This window comes from Microchirus variegatus (genome assembly GCF_963457635.1).
Source record: "Microchirus variegatus genome assembly, chromosome: 2".
NCBI lineage: Eukaryota > Metazoa > Chordata > Actinopteri > Pleuronectiformes > Soleidae > Microchirus > Microchirus variegatus.
In genome coordinates, this window is record NC_139803.1 from 23,416,108 (window position 1) to 23,430,837 (window position 14,730).

Consider the following 14,730-nt stretch of genomic DNA (forward strand, 5'->3'; position numbering starts at 1 on the left):
GTCGATTAGAGCGATGCAGCTACATTACAATGACACTGAAGGAGAGACGAGGAGGAGGAGGAGGCGGCTTTTGTGGAGGTGTAGAGGCACCTGGAGAGGTGTGAGATGGAGGAAGCTCTGCCGAGGTTACAGAGGAGAAAACAAATGAAAAGGTTTGATAAACACGAGGCGGCCACAGCGGGTGATGTCTGACAGCCTGCTACATGTTCCACAAAATAAAAGCCAACACTCCTCCTGATAACTGTCGAGGTGCACGAGTGAAAAAGAACCACCCCTGGTCAGAAAATCCTCCAACACGTTGGTCGTCACATCGCCAAGTGAGGGTTAGCAGAATCTAAATGAGCGTTAATTAGTTGCTGACCTTTAGTGATGTCCACGATCCAAGATAACACAGACAGATCTGTGGTGTGGAACATGCAGCCGTCTGTATATTACACAATAAAAGCTTCTGCTTGACAGAAGATGAGAGCAAATGCATCACTAATATTATTTTGCTGTTTACTTGGACTGAGAATAAATAATAACTTATGGCAGTCGAAGGTGAAAAATATTCTCTGACGCATTCTGTGACTCATCGTAACGAGCTGATTAAGAAACACAGTGGCACAAATAAGACTCATTATTTTTCGGTTCTGAATGTGAACTTAGGATTTATCCAACCAGAGCTTGTGCATATAATCAGCAAGTGCTTTTTTCCCCTTTATTTTTCTTCTTCTTCCTATTAACTGATGCATATTTTTTTAATAGCTCTTGTCACAAAATGACCCCGTTTGCGGTAAATTGGCGATAAGGATCTAGTTGCAGCAGACAAGCTTTGAGTACATTGGATGGAATGTTTGGATTCATTTTCCAATGTTTTCAACATTGGAAAAGTCAGTATTGCAGGACTGCATACAGGGGTGTTCCAAGAAAATGTAGGTGCTCAGGTCAAGAGGGGATCCCGGGAACCCTACACTGAACCAAATCAACCTAAAAGCAAGCTAGTAATGTTGATTTCCATGCATTTTTTCCCATTTAAGTCTCTTTTAAATAGTCCCCCTAGATGATCCCTCCTTTTCAACAACTGTACATAATAAACCATCTGATATCCCTAACAGTGTGTGTCACAGAGTAACGCGAGCACATACGAAAGAAGCTTCCTTGTTCTGTCAGTGTACGTTATGTATACTTTGTGCTGTGGGCTGTGTTTTTTTATTGTTATTATTGATTGTTAAGGGAACATCTGACTGAGTCACACAGACGGAAATAGTCGTCTCTTTCTCAGTCTGTCACCTCACTGATCCAGGTGATCAAACAGTGAAGCCAAGACAAATAAGACGTGGAACTCTTGGAGAAACAATAGTTGTGCCAACTGTGTTTATCTTGGCGTAGCATAAAGATCCAGTATGTAACATTTAGGAGGGTTTAAAAGGGGGGAAACCTGTTTGAGTTTGTAAAAGAGGTGAATCATGCCCTATTGGCATGAAAAATAAGATATTTATAAGTGGTATTAGAGTACTTTAGGCAAGGGCGTTGCTTTACGAGGGCCGCCATTTTGCATTGCCATGTTTTAACAGCACCCAGAGTGGTAAAAAACAGAATCAGATGCTAACTATATGCAAACAAACAGGTCAACATCTCTTTCTGGTATGCAAAAGGTTGCCTTACTTACTAAGTTAAGTAAGGTTTAAGCACAGGAATCCTCAATTTGTGGCTGTCTACGCTCTCACCATTAGATGTCACTAATTCTTACACAGTGGTCCTTATTTGAGTTCAATCGTAACAAGCTAACGCTGTTAACGAATGACGCGTTTCCACGACGACTGACTGGGAAAAGACACGCGTGTCGTCGTGTTTATGTGCTGCTGCACCGGAGTCCAGGCACCGGTTACCAGTTAGCTCCGTTAGCTCCTTTAGCGCCGGTTAGCGCGCCAGCTGTCGAACTGGAGCGGTCTGTTTACAATACTACAAATAACCAGCGCACATGTGTTACTGCATATGTGTGCCACTGTTTTTTGAAGTTAGCGTTACTTTAGAGACTCATTTTAACAATCGGGAGTGATGTAAACATGACGTGTCTTTTTCCCGGTCAGTCATCATGGAAATGCATCATGTGTTCACTGGTTGCCCAGCACTAAATAACATATGTGACATAGTATCTGAAATAGGTGATTTCTAAGTATTTTACAAACTAAATGACTTTTGTCTCGTCTCACAGCTACATCCATGACCCGTCAGATGCGGTGGATGCGAAGAGCGACTCTGCGGGCAGTTCGCTCTACCACGCCCACCATCTGCCAGGCAGGGCCTTCAGCAGTGACCCACTCGGCAGCCACGACAATCAGAAGCAGGGCTTCCACAACTTGGGCTACAGCAAGTCGTACGACAGCACTCTGAAACTAGAGGTGGACAACAACCACGTCAACCAAAGGCTGCACGCAGCGCCTTCTTCTGCAAAGGAGCAGCACCAGCAGGCGAGTGCTCTGCCACCAGAGGGCGGTCTGTACATCATCCAGCCAGACGCTATGGGACCAAGATGGATGATACAGGAAAAAACCCAGAGTCAGGTGCCGGTTTACCCCAGCATAGGCGGGTACGAGAACCAAAGAAGCTACGACGAGCAGGGACACCGAGCGAGAAGGAAAGAGTGGGATAGTAACATCACAAAGATTGCGACCAGCAGCGAAAGCCTGTCAGCAGACGAGATCGATGAGGGCGTGGGAGGGACGCCGGAGTATCCGTGCGACACGGGGGACGAGGGGAGCGTCCTGTCGGTGGACATCCACACCAGCAACACCAGCCTGTCCTCGGTCGACACCAGGGACGAGCTCAGGCGACGCAGGACTCTGGACGTTTCCACCATGGAGAGCGGGATCTCGGTGACAAAGAGCGAGTACGAGGAAGAAGAGGAGGCGACGAATGACGAGGAGGAGGAGGCGCAGAGCGTCACGGAATCTATGGTGGCGGAGGCGCTCGCCGCCCTAGAAGCCGCCACCGCCGGCGAGGACTTTGATTGACACCACCTCGGCACTTCCTCTCACTTTTCACCCAGAAGCCTCGATTCAGATTCAAATGCGACTTGACACATCGTTATCGGAGAGAAAAAAAAGTGCCGAGACGCTTTGTGACAGCTCTGAAATGAAACCTCCTGTGGTGTTTCATGACAGAAACATGGAAACAAATGAAGGAAAACTGTTTACAAATAAAAGAACAGACTTATTTTTGAACTGGAAGGGTTTTTTTGTTTGTTGCGGTGACACAGAAGTTAAAATAGTATCTGCCTCTTGAAAAAGGCGGATAATCGTAAAGCTGCAATGTTGTTTTCAAAAAGCCACAACTGTGAAGTTTGTGAACATCATCTGCTGCCATATTAGCTTTTTAAAAAACATATTTATCACTCCACAGTCCCAATAAGCCTGTACAGTCAGCCACTGCTTTGCCATAGGACTCTAGCGTCTACGCTATACTGTTAGCATAATATTGTCAATTTCCCACACCGCAGTCCTCGCCATATGTCGTCTTCATGGGAATTTTATAAGCTATCAATATTTTTCTATTTTATCTTCTTTGTTTAATTTATATCTGCACCCACATCCTTTTGATCCATCAAATGAGATTAAATCACAAAAGAATAATTGTATGTATGTCGTTGATTTTTAACCAAATGAATGTAATACGTATTTTAGAAATTTTGGTTTACTCACGTTATCAGACACAGTTTGCACACTTAATTCATATGTAATCTCCACACGTGGCGTTAATCTATGCAGTACTCCAGTACATTTCATTTTTAGCGACGGCGTCTGAGGTTGTATTTAAGCGTCCGTTCATTGACCTCCGTAAAGACGGATGAACGCTCGCAAGACTTGCTCAAGATTGTCCGAAAACGGAGCGATTGAGAAGATCAATCAGCAGAACGACTGGAAGTCTGCGGTGACAAAAGGCAAGAAGCAACCTGAATGGATGAAGTTTGCTCTACACACACACACAACAATCGCTGATCTAATCACCTGCCAAGTGTTTTCTGAAAGCACTCGCCCCTTTTTGAAGGATGACACACCAGATGTAAAGATCCGGTGTGTCAAGTTTTTATTATTATTATTATTATTATTATTATTATTATTATTATTATTATTATTATTATTAATATTATTATTATTATTTTATAGGTCAGGGTTTGTTTCTCGTCTTGCCTGTGACATTAGTTCCAGCTTACTTATGTGCCTAATGATGAACTAATAGAGGTCAGACTGTACAGAGGAATTTGCAGATATGGCTTTTCATTGTGTGCCTGCCAAATAATTTCACATTATATTTGTATTGTAAAATAAACAAATGTACTTTAAAATAAAAACATAAAGTAAGACTATTTGTGTATGAAGTTTGTGTGGTTTTCAGAAAAGATCGCAGGTGAAGTAGCATCTATTATTAGCTGGCTAGCATTAGCCCTGTGGTGAGTAAGAAAAATGTTGCGTGGAAGGATCTGTGTGGACCTTTGAGGAGGGTTTAATGGCAAAAGTGAACATACAACCTATTAGTATGTTAGTTTCAGTGAGTAAAAGTCAAATTTTATATTAACTTTATTAGCTTGAAGGTGGCCGCCATCTTGACCTGCCACTTTTCTACAGCAGGTTAACCCTTAAAGAGCAGTGCTCCTCTGTTAAATATTGAGATTTTAGAAATGTCCCTTGCTAAATGTTGGAGATTAACGCATTTTTTGAGGACTTTTACATCTTTTTAACTTATCTACAGTCCAGAATTGTTCTGTTTGATTCCCGTGTCGGACGTCGCGCTCATGACTCATGGCAGTCTGTTGACGTCACATTTCAGTATCCGCATAGCTAGCTTGGAAGCTCGCTAGAGCAGGTACGTAAAGATGCTTCTTTACGTACCTGCTCTAGCGAGCTTCCAAGCTAGCTATGCCAAGGTGCTATCCCGAATGAAAAAGCAAAAGAGTTGACCCAAACTTAGCCGCGCTAGAACTGTATTATGGAAAAGCACCATAATTCTTATGCTAGAGCTTTAAAACAACTTAAAGGGACACTGTGTAGTATTTATGGGTTTATATGACCCAAAATCCACTTTTGTATACATATTATGTGCTCCTGCATTGTCTAGTCGCTGTATAATATTCTTTGTTTCATTTTCGTAGTGTTTCAAAAAGTCATGTAAAATAACATGGTCGCGGGCCGCTACTGCATTGCCACGACGCCATGTACGGGAGCCTGTATAGACAAACGCAAGAGAACAAATCAAGCGTCTCTTTACTTGTAGCGGAAGTCCCGCCTCCTCTCTCTCCGCTTCGTCTGCTACGGCCGCGGTAGCTCGCCCTCTCCCTCACCTCACGAACCTCATCTGCTGACACGGAGAAAGACAACGAGGACGACATTTGACCAGCTGAGGATACCATAGCGCTCAGGGAAGGGAGGGGGTGAGCAGAGGAGCAGTTCTTTGTTGTAAATTTCAGCCTCTCCTCTAGATGGCACTATATACCACTTACTTCACCTTTAAGCTAATATTGTTAGCTGTTTTTCCTCATTCTCCCTTTCCTAAGCACATCAGGGATGGTTGCTTTTACTTTAATGCGACTACACCGACACAAACATAAAGATAAAGGTAGTTTCTACTAATTAGCCTTCCTTAATGTTACACACCAAAGGACAATTAGCAAGATAGCATAGTTTCCTCCATTTCCTGCAGATCAGTTTACAAAATGGCTGGCTGTTGCTCTTCAGGACAGAATCCAGAATTCCCCGTCTGTTGAGTAACAGTCATTTTATATAGGCCAACTATGCGGCATTTTGACAAAGCTAATGCTAATGGATTGTTTTAGAGAGCGGGTGTTTCTGCAGGACATCAAACACTTGTTTACAAGCACGCGGCCACCGTGGGAGTTTGAAAAGCCTCGCTGTTGCCGCAGTTAGAGCCCTGACAGGCAGCGTCCGGGGACGCTGAGCCTCGGCTAATGAACACCTCAGGGCGTTCTGCTTGAGCCAGGAACACACACACACACACACACAGTGAGCCTTGGAAACCTCCACAACAGCCGCGACTGAAAAAGAAATCCTGGTCGGCTGATTGACTTCTGACTCGTCACCGCAGGAGAAGCTATTAGCGTGTCTGTCCCCGTGTCTCTGAGCACAGGAGGAGGGAGAAAAGAAGAACCCGGAGGAAACCGAAATAGCCCCGATCATCGAGCCATCTCGCTCCTATCCTCCCGTCCTCATGCCTGCTGCTCTTCACTGTAATTGCTCTCTCAATTACAGAGCGCTCCTCTTGCTCTACTTTGGAGTTTGCCGGGGTGATTTGTGCCGCATGAGATCCGCAGCTTTTTTTTAAAGGCCCAGTGTGTAAAATTTCAGTGAAATTATTCCCATTTCTACTGGCAGAAATGAAACAAGCGTACAATCACCTACTTATTCTTACATTAGGAGTGAGCCCTATCTACAGAGGCCTCTATATTGGCCCACAAAGGACAAACTTAACACCTTTTGAGTTTTAATAACTGTTGTGATTTAGACGATGCTAAATCCACTGTACCTTTAAATGTTACGATTAATAAAGAAGAGGTTGATGAATTAATTAGCCAATTGAACAGTTTAGCGGGTTTTCTTTAGCGGTAGCATTTTGTTTATATTCAATTTTTGAACTCTAAGTCATACGCAAATAGAAAAATAACATAATATTTAATGTAATAAGTTCAATAATAATAAAAAAAATTATATAAAAACATTTGCCTTGAAACAGGTAAGTAAATATAATCTTTGTTTACCAGATTTTTAAGTTTTTAAAGCAACTGGCCATAAAATCCTCCTAATATGTCACAGAGACTCAGGAATAATGTTCATATAACAAACTGAACTCACCAACAACAACAGTACAGACAAAATATTTGCATTAAAAAAAATATTTTGCAGACTGCAAATCATGTTTTTGTTTTGAAATCATGTTTTGGCATGTGGCGCCACCTACCGCCGTCTACCAATCATTGCAGTCAGTAGAGTTTCAGCTGCCAAGCAACCACGGGTTGCCAGTTACGTCAGAAAACGAAACCTAAAAGACCTCAGTATTTTGAATTTGAATGTAGTAACTGTTTTTGGCCACATTCTTACTTATGGCACCTTTAATTGGTCTAAATAAGTCGTGGTTGTCGGAAGCTGAATTACAAAAATAAAAACATTTCTCTCTCTCCGTTTATTGGTTTGTTTTGTTGTATACACTTCGTTTAATCCCTTCACACCCATTAACCGGTTTATGGGTTAGATTAAGACTGTCCAAGATGAATGCAGTGTCCTCAGAAGAGCAGGCACACAAACACAAGTGTGTGTACGTACTTGTATTTGAGGATTTGTGAGGACCAGAAACTGTATAAATCATACGGAGTGAGGACATTTTGGGAAAGTGGGACATTTTGCTTGGTCCTCACATCTTTAAAGGGCATTGTTCAGGGTTAAGACCTGGTTTAAGGGTTAGAATCGTGTTTAGGGTTAGGGTTAGAATTGGGTTAAAGTTTGGCACTTGGTTAAGATAAGGGTTAAAGTTAGCACTTAGTTGTGATGGTAAAGGTTAGGCTAAGGGTTAAAGTTAGGCACTTAGTTGTGATGGTTAAGGTTAGGGTAAGGGTTAAGGTTATCTTTGTGAGGTCAAACAAAACTTAAAACCTTCATTGTGGGGATGTTTTTGTCCGGGCCACACAATTTTAAAAGGCTTTTTCCAGGGTTAAGACCTGGTTTTTAGGTCTTACAATTGGGTTAAGTTTAGGGTAAGGGGCTAGGGTATGCATTATGTAAATGATGTGTCCTCACTAAAGTTATAAAAACAAGTTTGCGTGTGTGTGTATATACACACAGTGGCATGTGCAGTGGCCTGAAAAAGCACAGGGGAGCTTTGTTGTGTTTTTGTCAAACATTTACCGCACTGAAGGTCCACGTCTGCCTTTTTAAAGCAGAAAATGTGGAAAACATTGGTTGTTTATGGCCTTTTTTCTTTAACACGTTTGATATTTTTGAAAAGAAAAACATCAATGAAAGTCATACAGAGGAGAAGATATGTTAGGTTATACAGGGCAGAATTAAAGAAAACCAGAGCGAATGAACCCTGGCGTCCTTGTTTGAAAGCAGGAAATAGAGTTCACCTTTCTGTTGACTATCTGGTTTTTCATTAATACAGACGACTTCTCCGTGTGTCACTGTTACACGGTTACAGCCTGACTGTCGGCCCGACTTGCCTTTACGATAACGACACAAAAGACGCTTTAAATGAGCTCATCTGTGCCACAAACTGCTGCGTGTTGACTGTAGACAGCGTATTATGTACATGTATACGAGTGTGTGTGTGTGTGTGTGTGTGTGTGTGTGTGTGTGTGTGTGTGTGTGTGTGTGTGTGTGTGTGTGTGTGTGTGTGTGTGTGTGTGTTGGCAATTGTGTCAGAATCCCGTCATGCCGTTTTTATTCGGGTCCATTAGGCAACTCATTTTAGAGAGTCCCTAAGGCGTGTGTGTGTGTGTGTGTGCTCAGTTTACATGTTTGCTTTTCCTCAGGGTTTTGTTGGCATTAATGATGTCACGCACTTAAATATGACACACACACACAAACACAGTCACAAGCCGGACACTATTTCAATTGAATTATTATCGTTTATGTGGGGGGTTCACGAGAACCTGCTAAAACTAACTAAAATTTTTGGAAAAAGAAAACGCCATGGCTCCACCTCTTCGCTCTTCACAGTTCCACAAGCGAGTCTATGTGTTGTTGTTGTTCTTTTTCTTCTACTTCCTGTAGCAGCGTTACAGCGCCACATACAGGTCGCGTATATACATTACAGCGTTTTAGGGTTTTTTTTTTACCTGAAACGCTCCGGTTCTTCTTTACCATCTCTGGCATTTTTCAGCCAGTTTCAAGAATACTCAAACAAAAGCACTCACGCAGGCCCAATATTTGACTCTCTGGAGCCAAAATTACAGTAAAAACAAGCATTTCTTCTCACTTCAGTGCGACTTCACGCACGGCTAACAGTTTTAGCCTAACACTGTGAATATAAATGCATGCTAAAAGTCACTTCCTGGTTCTCCTTGGAGGCTCGACAGGATACACGAGTCTCGGACTGTGTGTTCAAGGAGTTGAAAAGTAACTCCTGCTATCGCCTCTTTTTGTTTGTTCTGAATGTTACAAGAGAAGCATTCTTGCTACATATTACAGTAGCAATCTCTGCTAATCTCCGATGGCCACTGTGGGTCGCATCCACTCACTGTCAAATCTTTTTAGTCTCACAAAAAAAAAAAAGTCGATAAAGTGTCATCTGTGGTTTAATAAATAGCAACTTTACTGAAGTATCGTCACAGGAGAGGTTACCTGCAACTTCCTGCTTCTTCTTTCCTGAAAATGGCATCTTGCGCCTTTAAAATGTCCAATAAAGAGCCCAAAATAGTCCCCAGTTTGGAATTCACCAGAACGCGGCTGATGCTTAACCCCAGTTACACATTAAAACAGTTTGCCTGGGAACTGAATTTGATGAGTTTCTCGAAAAAGGATCTCGAGTGGTTTAAGCTATTAAAAAAAAGAAAGCACCAGATGCTCCTGGTCACAAGTGAGTGAGTACAGACATGATGAGTTACAGAGAAGCGGTCAGTCAGACGTTTCACGAGGTCACCGTGTTTACAGCCCATATGTGGTAAACATTGACTCCGTCTCGTCCTCGCTCGGGTCCCAAACGTGTCCTGAAAAAAAACACAAAAAGGAACGAAAATCCCCTCTCTCCCTGAGACGGCGCTCTCGTCCTCTTGGTTGAAAGCACGAGACAAAGATAAGACGTGGGGACTCGGCCTGGCATCAGCATGGGAATCGTGTCGCACCGAGGCCTTAATAATTCAGTGTGAGTGAGATAAATTTACTGCTTACAAAGTCACCAAAAGAGACAAGAGCAGAGCTTTACTATCATCTGAACCTGAGCCTCCAAAAGTTTAAATCACCTCGGGGAAAAAGGTCACCAAAACGACCCAGAGCCACATCCAGAGCATGAAGCGAACAGATCACTACCAACAAATAATTGCAGTCTCAGTAGTCATCAAAATAACTGTGATTAGAGATCGGGGATCAAATAATGGTGGCAAGGTATCATTACGCCTGCCAATAAAATGGGTTTTCTGTGATTGGATGGCACTCAGGTAGCGCCTGACCACTTTTAAGTACAGGTGCAAATGCACACGAGATGCATCGAGGACAGATTGTTATCCGATCAGCCAAACCACATCGGGAGGTGTTTGGAGGAATGCAACGACATCTCGACAAAGACGACTTCTTCTCCTGCTTTGAAAAGCAAATAGCGCGACTTCATGTGTTGCTGACAGTGTTAGATTCACACGAGTGCATATAAATGCTTGTTAAAAGTAAGATTTTAGTCAGACTAAGATAATAATTTGGTTTTCTTTGTCTTGTAAACAGAATAGTCCAATGCGATTCATAGTCCGATTACTCGTCTATTACTAGTCGGACTGGATAATGCGATTCATAGTCCGATTACTTGTCGATTACTAGTCGGACTGGATAATGCGATTCATAGTCCGATAACTCGTCGCTTACTAGTCGGCCTGGATAATGTGATTCATAGTCCGATTATTGGTCGATTACTAGTCGGACTGGATAATGCGATTCATAGTCCGATTACTCGTCGATTACTAGTCGGACTGGATAATGCGATTCATAGTCCGATTACTCGTCGATTACTAGTCGGACTGGATAATGCGATTCATAGTCCGATTACTCGTCGATTACTAGTCAGACTGGATAATGCGATTCATAGTCTGATTACTCGTCGATTACTAGTCAGACTGGATAATGCAATTCATAGTCTGATTACTAGTCGGACTGGTAAATGCGATTCATAGTCCGATTACTCTACTACTCGTTGGACTGGATAATGCGATTCATAGTCCAATTACTCGTCGATCACTCGGCAGGCTGGATAATGCGATCCATATTCCGATTAATTATCGATTACTAGTCGGGCTGGATAATGCGATCCATAGTCCGATTACGGGATAATGCGATTCATAGTTGCATAGTGGGTTTTCTCCGGGTTCGTCCAGTTTCCACATGTCCAAATACACGCAGAGGTTATTGGACACTCCAAGTTGCCAAGCGTGAGTGAATGGTTGTTTGTCTTTAAATGGTGTGACCCCTGCCTTTTTCTCTATGTCAACAGCCCCGCAACCCTTATGTGTAGGAGACAATGGATCTCTCAAATATCTAATCGGGTCATTTTGACCAGTATTGTACTGATACTAACATGTTTTTAAAGTCCGGTTTTAGTCAAACTAACTGACTGACTGATCATACAATTCTGTTTTTTATTGTAGTGCGAGAGAACTTTCACAAAAGTAGAGACTTTTTTTTTTTTGTCCCAGTCACAACTAGAGTAAACACAGGAGTCAATATTTGCAGCAGGTCCTTGTGATGACTGCATTACCCTGACAGGTTTAACATCCTGAATCCTCTATCTCAATGTGTGTGTGTGTGTTTTGCCTTGTGCCTATGGCAGTGACGTCAGATTCTTTTCCATCACGTTAATGTTCCCCGTCCATGTCAACACTGAGAAAGTCTACCCTCCCTCCGGAGCAGTCATGCGGGGCGACTCGTTTGATCACGTTCCTCACACTGTTGTTCAAAAATAGATCGAGGTATTAACAATTTAATGAAACGGTAATCCAAAATTATTGATTTTTAAACCAAAAGAGGACAAGAGGGCGAGCTTTCTTCTTGTCCTCTTTCAGGTCAGAATCTCTGTCACCTTAGGTAAGAGCGCAGGAGGAAACCGGATAAGGTGGTGAAGAGAAAACAAAATCCCAAGTTTGTTAATCCTCCGCCCTGTGCGACAGCTCCAAACACCTTTTCCCTCTCCATCCCCATCTCCATTATCTGGAAATAACACGGCGGAGAGTAGAGGTCATCAGAATAACCTACTCTAGATGAAGCAGACAAATCGTTCCTGTCATTACGGCACGAAGCGCGGAGAGAAGGAGCGAGGAGGAAAGAAGGGAAATGAGAAACAATCGAATACAAAGACGGATGAGGAGGAGAGGGAGAAGTTACACTGCGGAGTAGCACTAGTAGTAGACTTTTCATCACTGTAATGCACTAACACGTCAAACCATTATTAATCATTTGATATGAATTAGTCAGCTTTATTTCTTTTATTTCTTTTCTTCCAAAACTAAAAACATAGCAAATGGTCCCAAAACATGAGGATGTTTACAAAAAAAAACAACAAGACATTCATAAATATCAGGACAAAAACTAAAAAGTGTCTCTGTTTCCACAATGATCCAGACTAATAATAATAATAACAATCATAATAGATTTGGCTAACTAGGGATAGTTGAGGTTTTGTTTGTTATATGAGGTATTGGCACATAAACACTGTTGTTAAAGTATGCACCAAAGCACATACAGAAATGTTGCGTTTTAAGCGTGTGGCGATGCAGGAGCTGCTGGTCCACAGCTGCGTCGTTAGACAACTTTGTGTCGTTACAGTAAATCCAAATGATGGATTTCAAACGCCAAAGTCACAAGATGACACACTTGGACCGAGCGACGGAGGCAGCCGCCGATCCACAACTCCCAGTTTGGAGTGACGGAAAATCTGCGATTTTCTCTATGGGCTTTGGTGCAGGAGAGTGGGCAGTTTACAAAGCGAGAGGAAAAAGCTGCAAACATATCTCACAATTTAAGGGTCGTTTACATGTGGCGTCGTAAAAAAAACAGGTTGAAAAAGGTGTGTGGAAGAAGCCAGAGGTGTTTTTCCAACGAGGAAAATTACACTTCCGTCACATCCCTCGTTACTAAGCAACCAAAACCTGGTCACTGTCCTGACTTACATGCACTGAGAGGAGGCAGCGTTCATGTAATCAATAAGTGCAGGTGAAAAACGCTGCATGTGAACGGCCCCTGAAGCAAGCACAGACTATATTAAGCTGAGGCTTCTGATAAGCGACGACTATTGGTTTTCCTTCCGAGTGTCCGGCTCCTGAGAGAGCTTATGGAAACAGCAAAACCTGAACTATCCCTTTAAAAAAAAGAAAACATTAGGACACATGAAACCATTTTAAAAACAAAAAAAAGCAAGACATTTTTAGTGAAACTTCGTAAACTAAAGCTTTAATTTTGAACTTGGGCTCCTCGTGACGAACTGCGATGAATGAAGTCAGTGGAGCGCCACCTAGAGAAGAGGATTACGCCTCCAGATCAATCGACTTCACTGACCCTTCCGCACTGTTGCTGCCTCAGGTTAGATTTTTGAAAGAGGTAGACTATTAAAAAATAATCACGCTATCGGTACAAAATACACTCAGACCCTTTGTGCTTTTTGATTTGGTTAAAATTTGGTTTGATTTAGCGCGTCAACGACGTTTGGCGACGACGTGGTGTTCACCTCTATCTCTACGTTATAGTCATGACTGAAGAACAAGACAACGTTGATTGTTTGAGGAATTTCATTCTCACAGCTGTAGGTCGCGTTAAATCTGCATCAGTCAATCCAGGAAATCACAAGTCCAGTGCACAAACAGAACTGAACAGACTTCATTACCTCAAGCAAGCAGGTTATGCTTTGGCTAACATTTGTCTGTCGGTTACGATCAAAGAAACAAATGATCAGATTTCGGAAACGATACGGACCTAGATTATGGATAATCTTTCTTTTAAATGACTGTTAAAATAATTGAACATTTCAAAGAGTATAGAAAGATGGTAGAAAAATGACATGCTAACAACTAGCTGCCAGCTAAACCAAAATGAACCAACTAAAAGGGCGACACATCGCCACCTAGTGTAGTGGAGGTGAACACACTTCAGTCAATAAATCTGTTCCGCACTAGTGCTTGTATTCTGGGACAGGGACCGCAGTCCAATTAAAGGGCGTGCTACTTAACTGTGTTTGAGCTCTCCGAGTGCTTTCTCTAGGTTACACATCTCCATACACCGCGACACCACAAGGCAGATGGTCATCCGTCTTGATTTTAATAGCTTGGAACAAAGAGTGATGATGGTTGCGAGCACCAGTATGGAGCTATCATCTAATGAATGCATTTTTACCCCCATTTACTTTAAAAAGAGGAGCTCCAGGAGGCTTGTGCGGCTCATTACAATGGCTTTTTTGTATAAATGTGACGCAAATTCAGAGGTCACAAAAGAAAGGTGAGAAATTTTGGAGCTGAAGAACAAATATATTGGTTTTTCTCTCCCTCTCACACACACATTCAACATGAAAGTGACTAAGAACCTTTTTCCTTCAAACACGCATCTCTTTCACCGAATTACTCTCCATTGATCTTAATCCCTGTAAATGCTTATTACACCGCAGCACATGCAGTGTGACACACATGCTTTAAGAATGAAAGGCACGTTTCATTAGAGACGAACGAGGGATTAGAGCCCGCGGGAACAATTTACGAGATAATCTATGACGGATTAAGTTCACTATCTGCTCGTGACCCTTTTCTGCCGCGACGATTAATATGAAAGCAGCTCCGGGGTTAAAGATGCGAATAAAACAAGTAGCTTCGACGGATGGAGATTCATTCTACGGCGAGAACAGATTGACAGAAATGGAACATAATGTTTTTGTTTTTTTTTAAATAAACTTGAAGATATAACTAAGCCATACTAACATCTACCAATAAAATCTTTATTGTTGTAATAGCAATGATTTTAGCTAATTAAAAAAAAATGCATACATCAAGTCTTAAAGTCTGTGTTT